The sequence below is a fragment of the Hemicordylus capensis genome, chromosome 3, assembly GCF_027244095.1.
Source record: "Hemicordylus capensis ecotype Gifberg chromosome 3, rHemCap1.1.pri, whole genome shotgun sequence".
Lineage (NCBI taxonomy): Eukaryota > Metazoa > Chordata > Lepidosauria > Squamata > Cordylidae > Hemicordylus > Hemicordylus capensis.
In genome coordinates, this window is record NC_069659.1 from 42,107,306 (window position 1) to 42,123,497 (window position 16,192).

A 16,192-nucleotide genomic window follows, 5' to 3' on the forward strand; every position below is an offset into this window, starting at 1 on the left:
GCCATCTACCTGGCTGCTTAGCTCCCGTAGTTCTTCATATACCACAGGGCCAATTTTGAAGTAGGCCAGAGAGGACACTTTATATGTTTAATTAAATATATTAAGATATTTAATATTAAGACAAATTCCCTTCCAATCTTTATCTGAACATTTTGGATATAGGAGGATGCTATTATTCAGCATTCATTGTGCTAAGAAAGCATTGGGAAGTGTAAGACATGTCCAAAATAAGGAAGAGAGTTCAGCCTCAGAGGCTGTCACAACTGCATGCCATTAGAAACATTTTATCTGCATATTACAAATTCATTAATATTAATATTAATTTGGAGAGGAGAGCTGGTCTTGTGGTAGCAAGCATGACTTGTCCCCATAGCTAAGCAGGGTCTCCCTGGTTGCATATGAATGGGAGACTTGATGTGTGAGCACTGTAAGATATTCCCTTCAGGGGATGAATCTGTTCTGGGAAGAGCAGAAGGTTTCAAGTTCCCTCCCTGGCTTCTCCAAGATTCCTGCCTGCAACCTTGGAGAAGCTGCTGCCAGTCTGTGAAGACAATACTGAGCTAGATAGACCAATGGTCTGACTCAGTATATGGCAGCTTCCTATGTTCCTAATAGCCATTACTAAAATAACCCATGCAAAATTGATGCTTGGAAGTCAAAGAAATATTTTCACTACAAGCATGGACAGCCAAATGGTGTCCTGCTAGCTGCATGTACAGTACCCCCTTGTAGGGGAAGAATGGCAATTCCATCTCCAAATAGCAAAGTAAAACCAGTTTGGTGAGAAAGCAGCAAAGCAAGAGGTCTTGAGACAGTTCTTTAGTATTGAAGTATTGAAGAACTACAGGAATTTATTTAAAGAAAAGGTTACAATGAATGTGAAAAAGTCCTAGTTCCCACACTCCTTCTCATCGGCTCATGCAGCTGTCTAGAAGTCCCTTCTCTCTCAAGGTTTTGAAATGTTCCCTGGGCAACGGCTTACTTAGCACATCGGCTACCATTTGTTCAATACATCAATTTCACAATTCTCTTTTTCTTGTGCATCCCACACATAAAGACATTTTGTTTCAATGTGTTTTGTTCTAAATTTAATTTTCTCATTTTGTAAGATATGGATGCAGCTTTGATTATCCATGAACGTCTCAGCGGGTTTGGGTTCGTCTATGTTGAAATCCAACATTAGCTTGTGCAGCCTGGCCAAGCTCTTGACATGTTGGAGTGGCAGATACATATTCTGCCTCAGTAGATGAGAGAACAACTATTGCTTGCTTGCAGCTACACTAGCTGACTGCTATACCACCATAAAAGAATACATAACCACTTGATGACTGTTTGATCCTCAGCCCAGTCTGCATCCATATAACCTACTAATTTGGGTCCTGTACTAGCAGGGTACTTTAATTTTAGATGGATTGTCCCTTTTAGGTACCTGACTAGTCTCTTTACCACAGTCCAGTCATCTTTGATGTGTGAGCTTACTTTCCTACTCAAGATTCCCACAGATGCAGCTATATCTGGTCTTGTTATCATAGCTACATATAAAGGTTTTCCAGTCACTGTACTCACTGTTGTCTGGAAGAAGTTCACTCTCCTCCTGTTTTAGGTAACCTGTTTCCATAGGTGTACTCATCTCTTTGGCCTCTATAAGTCCTAAATACTCTAGGAAATTATCTATTTTCTATCTTTGGTTAAGCAAATAGCTTCCATCCTCTTCTCTCTCTATGTTTATCCCAAGATAGTGTGAAACAGGCCCAAGTTCTTTTACTTCTATCTCACTATTCAGGTGCTTTATTATTTCAAAGCTATCCTCTCTATTTTCATAACAAATTATCAGATTATCAATGCAAGTAAGTATATAGGTCCATCTGTTGTCTTTGAACCTCGAGTACAGGCAAGGGTCAGCCTTTACTTGGGTAAATCCCTCATTGACTATCAACTGGTTTAATTTGACATTCCAGGCTCTTGCAGCCTGCTTTAGTGCATAAATACTTTTCTGCAGCTTAGATACAAGTTTATCTTTACCAGGTTCCACAAATCTTGGAGGCTGCTCCATATAAATATCTTCTTTGATGTCTCTATGAAGAAATGCAGTTTTTATGTCTATATGATCTACTTGCATTTTCTTTGCTGCTGCAGTGCTAAGAGTGTCCTTACTGAGGTGTGTTTTATAATGGCAGCAAATGTTTTGACATAATCTTCCCCATATATTTGCCACCAGCCTCACTTTGTAACGCTGGACATCTCCTTCTGCATTTTGCTTAAATTTAAAAATCTACTTGAACCCCACAAAGGATGCTGTATTTCTCTTTCTTTGTGTGGAAGAAAAGCAGGCCGTGTTGCCTTTGCTCTTATACAGAATGCACACTTTGGTTCAGTGTTGCAGAGGGCTATTTTTAGATCCTTTACCAAATCCAACTTTTCAACCTGACATATCATTTTAGCATCTCTGTGGCCTAACCTTCTGTGCCACAAATTCAGACAGCATTTGTATGTGCATTCCTTCACTGTTTTGGACTTTTCAGTCACACATTCTACTTCAAACAATTTACAAAACTGTTTTCATAAGCAATTCCTGTTTATGAGTAATGAAACAGTGCCTTCCTTTAAATTTCACTTCATAGCCCCTTTCTGTAGCATATTTTATAGACATCAGACTTGTTTCTAGAGCAGGCACATACAAAGCTTCTTCAATTGATAATCCAATGGTTTCCCCTTTCTCCAGTTTGCATAGCAACTGTGCAAACCCTTCTGAATACATTAGTTTTCCATCTGCAAATATTTTACAACATGTATGTAGGTTTATAAATCTCCCCCTTTCTCTAATCAGGTTGCTTGCAGCACCTGAGTCAAGGCAAATGCCACTGTTGCATTTCTCAGACTTTGCTTCCAAAACTTTATCTGTTCTATCCAGGTATATCCTTTGCTTATTAGCTTTAATCCCTGACTGCTTGTATGTTCTGTACTCTGTCTTCCCAGATGATTCATTCTCTTTGCAACTTTGTTTTGCTTGCCTTTTGTCTGCAAATTCTTTATTCTTGGGACACTTATTCTACAAGTGTTTGGGGTTTCCACAAATAAAGCATTTCTTATTTCTTTGCAAGTTTCTAAATGCATTTTCTTCACTTTTCTTTAGTTGCTTTTCATCCCTTCTGCACAAATCAAAGTCCTCTAGACCAGGGATTCTCTATGTCAGGTCCCGAGATGTTGTTGGGCCAACTTCCATAACCATTGTACACTGCCCAGAACCTCTGGATGGGGCGGTTTATAAATTTAATAAAATAAATAAATAAATAAATAACCCCCAACCAAAGGCCACTGGGGCTGGGGGGTTATGGGAGTTGAAGTCCAACAACATCTGGGGACCCAACATTGAGAATCCCTGGTCTAGACAGTTAGTTACAAACTGCAAGTCTGCATCCTCCTTGATTTCTAAGGCACTAGTCACACTATCAAAGTAATGTGGCAAACTATTCAACAGCAATCCTATCAAAACTGCATCTCGCATGATTACTTCTTGAGCTTGCAGTTACCTAGATATTTCTAACATTTCATTTATGTGCTTGAACAGACTTTCTCCTTCTCTAAGTCTTTTATTGCCCTGTTTTACTAGATGCATGGGAAACCATAGATTTCTTTTTATATAATCCCTTCAGAGTTTCCCCACATATTATTTGCATTTTCTTTTGTCTCTTAGATGCACTAGGATTGGGTCACTCACCACCAAGCAAATCATTCCTGATGCCTTTTCAGCTGCTCTGTCCCATACTTTCTGCTCCTTTCCTGCATCTGAAGGATGCTGGGTGTGCAGAACACTGCCAAGTCCATGATTCTTGAGGAGCATCTCCATCTTGAAAGATCAGGGCTCATACTTGGGACCTTGCTACTTTTAAGTCATTGGGAATCCTTGTGCTGTCTTCATTTTCAAAGCTTTTCTCTTTGCTTTGTTTTCTATTTAACTCCCTAAGCTTTTTTATTTACTGGCATCTGGGCCCATAACCCTTTGTAGGGGAAGAATGGTAGTTCAGTCCCCAAATAGGAAAGCAAAACCAGTTTGGTGAGAAAGCAGCAAAGTGAGGTCTTAAGACAGTTCTTTAGTACTGAAGAACTATAAGGATTTGTTTAAAGAAAAGGCTACAAACAAATGCGAAATTAAGCCTGCAGCTTAATTTCAGCTATAGCTCATGGCTGAAGAGAGAAAGACCAAAACAAACAGCCATCTCTGAAGAGACACAATGGAGATTAACGCTGGAAGAACAAAGAGGGGAGGAGTCCAGCTCTTTTATCCATGACTCTAACCACGGCCCCCGGTAGTCACTATGAGACATTGCAGCTGAGAGCTGATGCTGCCAGGCAGTGTTCCCTCTAACAGGGATTCCCAGATGTTGTTGACTACAACTCCCAAATTCCCAAGCAAAAGCCATGATAGCCAGGGTCCTCGCTCCAACACCCCCATTATGGGGAGAGGCAAGTTTTATCCACACCCAATTGCTTCTCCTTGTACCTGGTGGAAGTAACTTGATATCTCAAATACTATTTTTGGCCTGCAGAGTAATCCTCTCCGCTTTATGCAAGGTACATCACCTGCCATGCCAGAAACAGCACTGCTTCTCTGAGTGCAAAAACATTCTGCCAGGCAAAAAGCAGCAGATGAAATATCAGGTGATTTAATGATCTTCTTGACATCCCTTCTAGCATGAAATGAAAGGATGGTACAGAGGCCCTTATGCATTGCATTGCTTTAAACCAGATTGCATTGGTTTAAGGAAGCTCCTAATGGTACCATCTCCTAGAAGAGTCCAAGCAGAATTTGTGCCTGGAACCATAGGCAACAAATGTTTGCCATAACCAGAATTGCAAAACCATTCAATAGAAGCTAGGAAGCACATAGTAGAGTTGGTTGTTCTGAGGGCACCTTCTTTTAAAATAGCTCTGAAATAAAAAGTCAACTACTGTATATACGCAGCCTTCCTCAGTATATTGTTCAATGTATTAAGCATCAGGATGTTAGACCTATTAAAATAATGGTGTGTTTATTAACCATATATGCAGAATTGCAGTCTAATTCTGATATCTCCCACCCAATCCCTTCTGAGGGGGTTGGGGTGGGAGACATTGCTTTTGCAGGCGGCACAAAAGAAGGAGATGGGGCGGGTAGTATAGGCAGGGAACAAGAAAAGGAGGCAGCTGTGGGTGTGTGGGCAGGGAGAGAAGAAGACAGATGGGGGGAGAAGGCAGAGGCGGCAGTGAACTAGGGGTGCAGATGCTCTGCGCCGGATCAGCTAGTTACCTATAAAGTTCTAAACAGCTTAGGCCCTGGGTATTTAAGAGAACGTCTTCTTCACCATGCACCCCACCGCCTGTTAAGATCATCTGGAGAAGTTCGTCTGCAGTTACCACCAACTCATCTGGTGGCTACTCGGGAATGGGCCTTCTCTGTTGTTGCCCCTGGACTTTGGAATGTGCTCCCTGTTGAAATAAGAGCCTCCCCATCTCTGGCAACTTTTAAAAAGACACTGAAGACACATTTATTCACCCAGGCTTTTAATTAGATTTATCGTTTTAATATTTTGCTGCTGAGTTTTTAATGATTTTAATTGATTTTAATGTTTAAATTATTTTAATTGTTAATCGCACAGATATGCAAGTTTTTGGCCGTATTGGAATATGTTAAACAAACAAACAAACAAAATATGCCTGTTGTATAACTGAGCTTTTAAAAGCAAATAGTTCTTCATTAGTGTGGAGAGATACTTGCTCTTGAACCTTAAGTTGACATAAAATATTTACAGAGATTGCATAGCAACCTGTATGGTTGAGTTAGTATATGAATTTGGAATTTCCCCGATAAAATGAAGCTCTGGGAAGTGTTTATTGCACTATTTATAAGTGGCATTGCAGCTGAAATGCCTACGCTGAACCCACTTAGTCATTCAAATAACATGGCACCTACTTTAAATAAATAGTGCCTTTACTGTAAGTCCTCTGAGAAACTGTCTTCTTTCCTTTCACCTGCCAGTGAACTTCTTTGTTATTCCCTCTTATTTTCCCTTTCCCTTAAGGGCCATACATAATAAGTGCTAAATCATTACTCTTTCAGAATAAGTTGCGTGCCCATCTTTATTGCTGCTGAGTTAAAAATAAAATTCTAATGTAAGCACAATTATTCAGTATGAAGAAAATGCTATGATTTAAACACAATTTTAAGGTTGGTTTCATGGCCACAACCCACCTCTTCAGGGGTGCAGGACCTATTAGGATGGTTCGACTAAGGAGGCTGTTGGAGCCTATATGATTCCAAGAGGCCTAGGAGGGTTTTAGGGTTAGTTCTGGCGGTGATTCTATTGATGCCCTAGTGGAGACCAGGAATAGGGAATAGCTTACCAGGGCAGTAGACACCATCACCCCTAAGAGCCTTCTTTGTTTGGTTCTGCTTTGAAACTAGCTCAATGGTATACTGAGCAGCTACAGGAGCTGAAACGGCAAGAGAGAAGACTAGAGCGTAAGTGGAGGAACAAGCCCCTATTATTGGAGGAGCTGACCATTACAGCTGACCATTACAGCTGAGACCTATCTTTCTAATAAACTAGCTCTAAATACTGTAAACAGCCAACAAAACCAGTATGAAGATAGAAAGTCAGCAGGGGAGGGGACACTTCCCAATGTATTGCACAGAGTGCCACATGTATGACTATTCACCTCATGGGCAGAAGTCATGGGTGTGTGCTCAGTGCAAGGAGCTCCTGGCTCTCAGGGAATAAGTTCATTCCCTTGAGACCAAGGTGAAGGATCTGGAAAAGCTCAGAGAGAGAGAGAGGGACGAGACCTTCAGGGACTTGGTAGAGGCATCCCACTCCAGGGCTGATAGTTCCTCTGCTGTCAGGGAGAATGAAGGTGTCGGGCAAGGAGGACATTGGTCTGAGGAAGAGGGAAATGCTCCTTTAGAAGGGACTCCTTCCACGGAAGGTGAGCCCATATCCTCTCATGCAGGGGATACTCCTCTGGTGGGGGGGGGCTCCTTGTAGTGGGTGATTCAATCATTAGAGGTATAGAGAGATGGGTTTGTGACCCGCCTTCCAGGTGCGAAGGTTGCGGACATCACGCAGTGTCTAGATAGGCTCCTAGGCAGTGCAGGGGAGGAAACAGCTGTCATGGTACACGTCGGCACCAGCGATGTGGGGAAATGTAGTCTGGAGGTCCTGGCAACCAAATTTAGGCTGATAGGTAGCATATTGAAGTCCAGGACCCCCAAGGTAGCATTCTCAGAAATGCTACCTGTTCTATGCGCAGGTACAGTGAGACAGGCAGAGCCGAGGGGTTTCACTGCATGGATGAGATGTTGGTGCCGGGAGGAGGGGTTTAGATTTGTTAGGCACTGTGACACGTTTTGGGGCAAGCAAGGCCTGTACAAAAGAGATGGGCTGCATGTGAACCAAGATGGAACTAGATTGATGGCGCTTAAAATCAAAAAGGTTGCAGAGCAGCTTTTAAAATGACGCCTGGGGAATAGGCAACAGGAGCTGGGCAGTATCTGGTTCAGCAAATGCCATCCGTGCAAGGGTGCAAAGGATTCAGATAAAACAGAAGGGGATAGAGCAGGACCGCATAAAGAGCAGACGGGAGCCTGTGCGAGCTGGTCCCAGAGTTCAAAGAGAGATAGCTCACATCAGGTGAGAGATTCAGCATATAGGTGCTTATATGCCAATGCCAGAAGCCTCCGAGCCAAGATGGGTGAGCTGGAGTGCTTGGTTGCTAATGAAGAAATAGATATAGTGGGCATAAAAGAAACATGGTGGGACAGTGAGAACCAGTGGGACACTGTTATCCCTGGATATAAATTCCATAGAAATGACAGGGAGGGGTGCCTTGGAGGTGGAGTAGCACCTTATGTTAAAGAAGGGATAGAATCTAACAAGCTAGAAAACCTAGGTGGACTGGAGTCCTCCACAGAAACCATGTGGGTGACAATACAATGCCTGAAAGGAAATGTGCTACTGGGGACGTGCTATTGCCCTCCGGATCAAAATGCTGGCAATGACTGGGAGTTGCAGAGGGAAATCAGGGAGGCAACAAGGAGAGGCAGGGCAGTAATAATGGGTGACTTCAATTACCCACACATAGACTGGGTAAATTCACAGTCAGGTAATGACAAAGAGGTCAAATTTCTAGATACACTGAGTGACTGTGCCCTAGAACAGTTGGTCTTGGAACCAACCAGAGAGAAGCTCACCTTGGACTTAATCCTGAGCGGCACCCAGGACGTGGTGTGTGATGTCAGTGTCATCGACCCTTTAGGGAACCGTGACCGTAGTGCAAATAGTGTGACCATAGTGCAAATTCAGCATACATGTGGGAAGAGAATCACCAAGGAAGTCTAACACAGACACTTTGAATTTCAGAAGAGGAAACTTCTCCAAAATGAGGAGTATGGTGAAAAGAAAGCTAAAAGGTGAAATCAGGAGAGTCACTTCATTCCAGAATGCATGGAGTTCTCTCAAAACAACAATATTAGGAGTTTAGTTAGATTGTATACCCAAAAGGAGGAAAGGTACCACTAAGTCCAGGAGGATGCCAGCATGGCTAACAGGTAATGCCAAGGAAGCCATAAAAGGGAAGAAGACTTCCTTCCGAAATTGGAAGGCCTGTCCAAATGAAGAGAATAGAAAGGAACACAAACTCTGGCAAAAGAAATGCAAGGTGACAATAAGGGAGGCGAAAAGAGAGTTTGAGGAACATTTAGCTAAATGCATCAATGGGAATTACAAAAATGTCTTTAAATACAACAGAAGCAGGAAACCTGCCAGGGAGGTGGTTGGACCATTAGACAATGAGGGAGGGAAAGGGATGATAAAGGAGGATATGGAGGTTGCAGAGAAGCTAAATGAGTTCTTTGCATCCGCCTTCACAGCAGAGGATACTGATAACCACCCTGATCCATTTTGGAAGGGCGGTATAAAAATCAAATAAATAAAAAATAATAACATAGACCTGTTCCTGAACCAGGCTTTTTGGGAATGGAGGCTAAAGAACTGAGTCAGATACAAGTGACAAGAGATGATGCTCTAAAGTGTTTGGAAAAACTGAAAACTAGTAAATCGCCAGGGCTGGATGGCATCCATCCAAGAACTCAAATGTGAAATTGCCAACCTCCTTGCTAAAATATATAACTTATCCCTGCAATCAGGCTCTGTACCAGAGGACTGGAAAGTAGTGAAAGTTACACTGTTTTTCAAAAAGGGATCCAGGGGCGATCTCGGTAATTACAGGCCGGATAGCTTTACATCCTTACCAGGAAATTGATGGAAAGCATTCTCAAGGATAAAATTGTTAAGCACATAGAAGAACAGGCCTTGCTGGGAGAGAACTAGCATGGTTTCTGCAAAGGGAAATCTTGCCTCACAAATCTTTTGGAGTTCTTTGAGAGTGTCAACAAGTGTGTGGATCAAGGTGATCCAGTTGACATAGTATACCTGGACTTCCAAAAAGTTTTCAACAAAGTGAAGAACGTAAGTACATAAGAACAGCTCTGTTGGATCAGGCCCAAGGCCCATCTAGTCCAGCATCCTGTTTCGCATAGTGGCCCACCAGATGCCGCTGCAAGCCACAGGAAGGAGTTGAGGGCATGCCCTCTCTCGATGTTACTCCCCTGCAACTGGTACTCAGAGGTTTCTGGTGTTGGCGAGACACTTGGACAGGTTAGCATTAGAAGAGGTATTTTCCAAGGTTTGTAATTGCCATGACTCCACTTTCACAAATACTAAACAGAACAGGCCTCGAATACCAAACATCTAAAACATCAAGTAAAATCAACCATCTGCTGTACATGGACGATCTGAAGTTGTATGTAAAGTCCCAGTCAGAAATCGAATCACTGCTAAACACTGTCTGTATATTCAGTAGTGATATAGCAATGGAGTTTGGACTAGACAAGTGTGCTGCATTAATAATGAACAGAGGAAAAATAAGAAAAACAGAAGGAATAGAACTGTCCAATGGAAGCAACATCAAGAACCTGGAAGAAAAAAAAGATTATAAATACTTGGGTATTCTCCAGGCTGATAACATTGCACACACTGAAGTTAAAACAAAAATTGGAAGTGAATACATCAGGAGAGTTAGAAAAATCCTCAAGTCCAAAGTGAATGGTGGGAACACCATACAAGCCATAAACACCTGGGCTATACCTATTATCAGATACACCACAGGAATAATAGACTGGACCCAGGCAGAGCTAGAGACGCTAGATAGTAAGACCAGGAAAAAATGACCATCAATCATGCTTTGCACCTCCGCAGTGATGTAGATAAGCTATACCTCCCTTGCAGCTCAGGTGGAAGAGGAATGCTGCAAGTCCATCAAACAGTAGAGGAGGAGAAAAGAGGCCTTGAAGAATATATCAAGGACAGTGAAGAAGATGCACTTCAAATGGTCAATAACGAGACACTATTCAACACCAATAAAACAAAGCAGGCCTACAAGAAACAACAAGTCAAGAACCGAGTAGAAAAATGGAAAAATAAGCCCCTGCATGGTCAATATTTGCACAATATAACTGCAAAATCAGACATCACCAAGACCTGGCACTGGCTTAAGAATGGCAGCTTGAAGAAAGAAACAGAGGGTCTAATATTGGCTGCACAAGAACAGACACTAAGAACAAATGCAATAAGAGCAAAAGTAGAAAAATCCACAACAAACAGCAAGTGCCGCCTTTGTAAAGAAGCAGATGAAACCGTGGACCACCTAATCAGTTGTTGTAAAAAGATCGCACAGACTGACTACAAACAAAGGCATGACAAGGTAGCAGAGATGATACATTGGAACATCTGCAAAAAATACAAGCTACCTGTAGCCAAAAATTGGTGGGACCATAAAATTGAAAAAGTGGTAGAAAATGAAGATGCAAAAATATTATGGGACTTCCGACTACAAACAGACAAACCTCTGCCACACAATACACCAGATATAACTGTAGTTGAGAAGAAAGAAAAACAAGTTAAAATAATCGACATAGCAATACCAGAGGATAGCAGAATAGAAGAAAAAGAAATTAAAAAAATAACAAAATACCACTATCTACAAATTGAAATTGAAAGGCTGTGGCAGAAAAAGACCAAAATATCCCAGTGGTAATTGGCACCCCAGGTGCAATTCCAAAACAACTTGAAGAGCACCTCAACACCATAGGGGCCACAGAAATCACCATCAGCCAATTACAAAAAGCAACTTTACTGGGAACAGCCTATATTCTGCGACGATATCTATAACAACAGCAACAACATTGACAATAAAATTCAGCCATCCCAGGTCCTTGGGAAGGACTTGATGTCTGGATAAAACAAACCAGTCAATAACAGCTGTCTGACTGTGTAAACAACAACAATAATTATAATAGGGGTTTGGATAACTTCATGGAGGAGAAGTCTATCAACGGCTACTAGTCGGAGGGCTATAGGCCTCCTCCAGTCTCAAAGGGTGGAGGACCTATTAGGTCTGAGTACCAGTTGCAGTGGAGTAACAGCAGGAGGGAGGGCATGCCCTCAACTCCTGCCTGTGGCTTCCAGCAGCATCTGGTGGGCCACTGTGTGAGACAGGATGCTGGACTAGTTGGGCCTTGGGCGTGTTCCAGCCAGGTTGTTCTTATGTTCTTATGAGAAAGACTCAACTTGAATCTGAAAAGACACTGCACAAAGCCCCTTTAAGCTTATTCTGTAGCAATCTGTTCAGCGAAGAAATGATTCTATTTTGCAGGCATTCCCTCCACAAGTTCACGTCCAGCAGAGTTGTTCAGAGTTGTGAGGGAACTGACTCAGGTTCCCTCTTCCCTGCAGATACATAGCAGATACATACAGATACATAGATCTGTATTTTTCATTATCCTGCTGTAATGCTTTTAACTACTTTTAACTACTACTACTCTTGCATTCGAGCCGACTTGGACTTCCTGGTTATGGCTGGGTCAACTGCAGAAGTTCCAGTATCTTCTCTGGTTCAATTAGAATGGATCAATTTCAATTTGTGACTCCTGAGGATGTGGACAAACTCCTTGGAGGTGATAGATCTGCTTGTTCTGGATGGGGTTGCACTCCCCGCAAAGGAACAGGTATGTAAACTGCCCAGGTTGTTGTAAACTGCCCAGAGACTTGCGTCTGGGGGAATATAGAAATGTTTTAAATAAATAAATACATAAATAAACATACATAGCTTGAGAGTGCTTGTGGACCCAGACCTCACTCTGGTTTCTCAGGTTGAGGCTATGGCCAAGAGCACTTTCTATCAACTGTGTTTGATTCGACAGCTGCGTCTGTTCCTTGAAGATAATGATATCAGAACCGTAGTGCACTCTCTGGTAATCACCTTAGGCTTGACTACTGCAATACGCTCTATATGGGGCTGCCTTTGTATGCGGTTCAGAAACTTCAATTGGTTCAAAATACAGGGACTAGATTGGTCTCCAGGGTGTCTCGGAGAGCCATGTTATGCCTGTTTTAAAGCAATTGCATTGGTTGCCAATAGGTTTCCGGGCAAAATACAAAGTTCTGGTAATTACCTTTAAAGCCCTTAATGGCTTAGAACCAGGTTACCTGGGAGAGTGCCTTCTTCTGCATGATCCCCACTGCACATTAAGGTCATCGAGAGAGATCCGTCTCCGGATGCCACCAGCTCATCTGGCAGTGACTCAGGAGCAGGCCTTTCCTATAGTTGCTCCTGGGCTGTGGAATACCCTCCCTATAGACATTCGTGGTTTAACGCCTTTGCCAGCCTTCCAAAGAACCCTTTAAGACACATTTTTTCAACCAGGCATTTAGTACTCTCTGAATGTTTTAAAATTGTTAATTGCCGTTGAATTTTGTTTTAAATTGCTGTAATCTTTGAATGTTTTATATTTTTCAATTGCTGTGTTTCTTTTTGTGACCCGCGTAGAACCTTTGGAGTCAGGCAGTATATAAATTAAATGAATAATAAATAAATCATTCTTGCACATGGAATTGCACACCCTGAGTATGGGATTGGAATGGTGGGAGCTCACCAAGCCACCTAAGGCACCAGCCAAGCCTGATTTGCCGGGGAAATCAGCAGGCACAGGAAGGGTTAAGCATTCTCACCCATCCCGTTTCTTTCCTCCAAACACGTTGCTTGCCCCTGGATTCCCACTCACCAGCAGACAAGTGTTTTGGAAATACACATTTGCTGATATAGTATTTAGATCTGCTGTAAATCTACGTGATTGGGAAAGAATGCTTTGCACATGACATGTAAGATCTCCAAGCGCTACCCATTCCTTCTCTGAATGTTTCAGCTTCTGGTTACAGCATCTGTAATTTCTCAGTCTGTGACTTAGTGGGGAGCATCAGCAGCCTCTTTTTGGCAAGCAGTGAGGTCTTTGGAATTCCATGTAAGGCAAACCCAGCACTGGCAGCCACCCAAATGAAGGTAGAGCTTCTGTAATATATCTCAGAATTGTCAACTAGCAAACTGGCAAAGAAGTGGCAAAATGACTGGAACTGAAATGCAATGAGCATAAGTTGTATGATATGTCACACCACGTCCAGAAATGCATACCACCTGAAATCTGCATCCCAAGACACCACATGGATGTGGAAGGTAACCAACCAACACAAGGACTAATGGCTGTGCCCTCATGTGACTGTGTCAATACAATCTCTTTAGAGAATGCTTGATGTGGACATCACATCTACAAAAGCAAACTGCAGTGGATATGGTTTCCCGAGGAAATAGGGACATATACAAAAGAAGATGGGGTTGCAGTAACAGTGAGTGGATGTCATAGTATGCGAGTCCTTCCAGGTTTGGGTAGCATTTGGTTTAGGAAGCTGGGTGAGGAGAAAGTCCCAAAAAGCTACATGCCAAGGAGATCGAACCATAGACAGGGCTTATGAGCCTGAAAATGAGTTCATGTCTTATTGTTATGTGAGCACTTCAGATTTCTTTTGTAAATCTTTGGCTTGAGTTCCAAATAACCTTGGGTAAAATCTGAAAAGCAGTATTTATCCCCCCCCCCCGCCAATAAGGATTTCTGTTTGAGGCTAGGTTATCACCAATATGCACCAATATGCAGATGATACCTGGCTCTCTCTCTCTCTCTCTCTCTCTCTCTTTTCCTGTGTTACCCTAAGGGACATATTCTTGGTAGTCAAGAGGGCTTTTGTGGGAAGGAGAGAGACGTGAAAATTGCTTCTTAATACCCCTCTGCTGGGATGCAGAGCAAGGCTTCAATGCATCTGGCCTTCCTTTATGCAAAAATCATCCAGTTTAGGTCATGACCCGGCCATGCAGGGTCCCACTGTGCATGCATGATGCATGATGGCCTCCAAAATGGCTGCCGCGCCAGGGAATAGGCCCGGAAAGGGCTGAAGACCGCCCAAACCACGTGATTTTTGCATAAAGAAAGGCTGGTGTGGGGAGGGGGACCTCCACAGACCCCAGCACCATCTTGGAGAAGACCCCTAGAGGGGATAAGTTGTTGGTTTTTTTTTAAAGAAACATTTTTTTAAACATGGCTCGACGAACCCCCAAACCAGGGGTGTGTGTTCAGTCCGGGGTTGAGCCAAACTGGGGGTGGTTTGGCTCAACCCTGAACCTTCAAACCGAACCAATTCAGATTTGAACCAGTTCAGATTCGAACCTGTTTGTGGCACACTATGACTTGGATTGTTAAGGTTATGTGTCTGAAAGGCTGGTTAAAATAGATAGCTTCTACTCTTGGGAACTGTAATCTTCTATACTTTATTTTAGGGATGTGCATCAAATGGGATTTGCGTTCTGTTCCAAGTTTGGAACAGAACACAAATCCCCGGGACATTCCCATGGAACAACAGGGTGTGCCAGTTGTTCCAGTGATTGGCTTATGATCTGATTGGCTTATGATCTCCTTGCTCCTTGGTTGGTTTTTTATCATAAAAATCAAGTTGATTTCAATGATAACAAGCCAACCAAGAAGCAAGGAGATTGCAAGGCTATTGGAAGCCAGTGCCAAAAAAAGGAAGCAAGGGGGAAACAGCTCACCAAAATGATGCTCAGAACTCAGAATGGTGTCATTCTGTTCCGTGCTTGAGCAGGTCCTTCATTTGAAGGATGTTCTGTTTTGAGCTCGGAACACTCCAAACAGCCCATTTTGAGTTGGAACATCAACCAAGCTGATCAGGGGTCTGGAACACCTTGTTTAGGAGGCAATGCTACAGAATATGAGGCTTTTTAGTTTGGGAAAGAGGTGACTAGGGAGACATGATCGAGTTCTATACAATTATGTATGGAGTAGAGAGTGGAGTGAGAGAAATTTTTTCCTCTCTCTCACAACACTGGAACCAGAGGTCATCCCATGAGGCCAGGAAATTTAGGACCGAGAAAAGGAAGTACTTTTTCACACAGCACAAAATTAAACTATGGAATTCACTGCCACAAAATGTGGTGATGGCCACTATTAAGATGTTCACTCGTGCTGAAGCTCTTTCTCCACACTCCAGTAATTTGTGTGGTTTCTCCCCAGTGTGGGTTCTAGGGTGCAAAGTAAGTGGTAGTGGTAGCACAAAAGCCACCCATTAAAGCTCGGAAGGCTTTAAAGGGGGATTAGACAAATTCATGGAATACAAGTCTATCAGTGGCTACTAGTCTGGTGCATATAGGCCAGCCTCAGAGGAAAGATGCCTCTAAATACCAGTTGCAGGGGAGCAACAGCAAAAGAGAGGACATGCCCTCGCCTCTTGCCTGTGGGCTTCTCAGAGGCATCTGGTGGTCTACTGTGGGAAACAGGATGCTGGACTAGCAGCCTGATCTAGCAGAGCTTTTCTTATGTTTTGTTTTGTTTTATTTGTTTGTTTGTTTATTTATTTATGAAATTTAATATACTGCCCAATCCACAGACTCAGGACAGTATACAAACAAGAGCAGCATCCGAGATCTAAGGGGGGGGGGGATAAATAAAGCAAACCAAACCAAACCAAATAAAATAGGGCAAGCGCCTGGCAGAAAAGAAATGTCTTCAATAAGGTTTTGAAGTCTGAAAGGGAGGAGGCAGACCGAATCTGGGAGGGAAGAGAATTTCAAAGTGAAGGGGCAGCAACAAAGGAAGCCCTTCCACGGGCCCTAGTACTATGGACCTCTCTTGTGGACCTTCCGTCCGGTCTAGAAGAGATTTTCTTACACTGGCTGATTGTCACTGATAGATATCTACCTG

The 16,192-nt window shown here is 42.8% G+C and overlaps 1 protein-coding gene and 1 long non-coding RNA gene across 4 annotated transcripts in view; one reads left to right on the plus strand and one right to left on the minus strand.

Annotated features, from left to right (window-relative positions):
- Positions 1-3,827, plus strand: part of LOC128349973 (uncharacterized) — a 55,795-nt gene extending 51,968 nt beyond the window's left edge. The window contains exon 5 of the long non-coding RNA XR_008319097.1: positions 3,695-3,827. This is a non-coding gene — a long non-coding RNA (uncharacterized LOC128349973). The remainder of the gene's footprint in view (positions 1-3,694) is intronic.
- STARD13 (StAR related lipid transfer domain containing 13) overlaps positions 1-16,192 on the minus strand; it is a 387,713-nt gene that overhangs the window by 299,588 nt on the left and 71,933 nt on the right. The window lies entirely within an intron of this gene.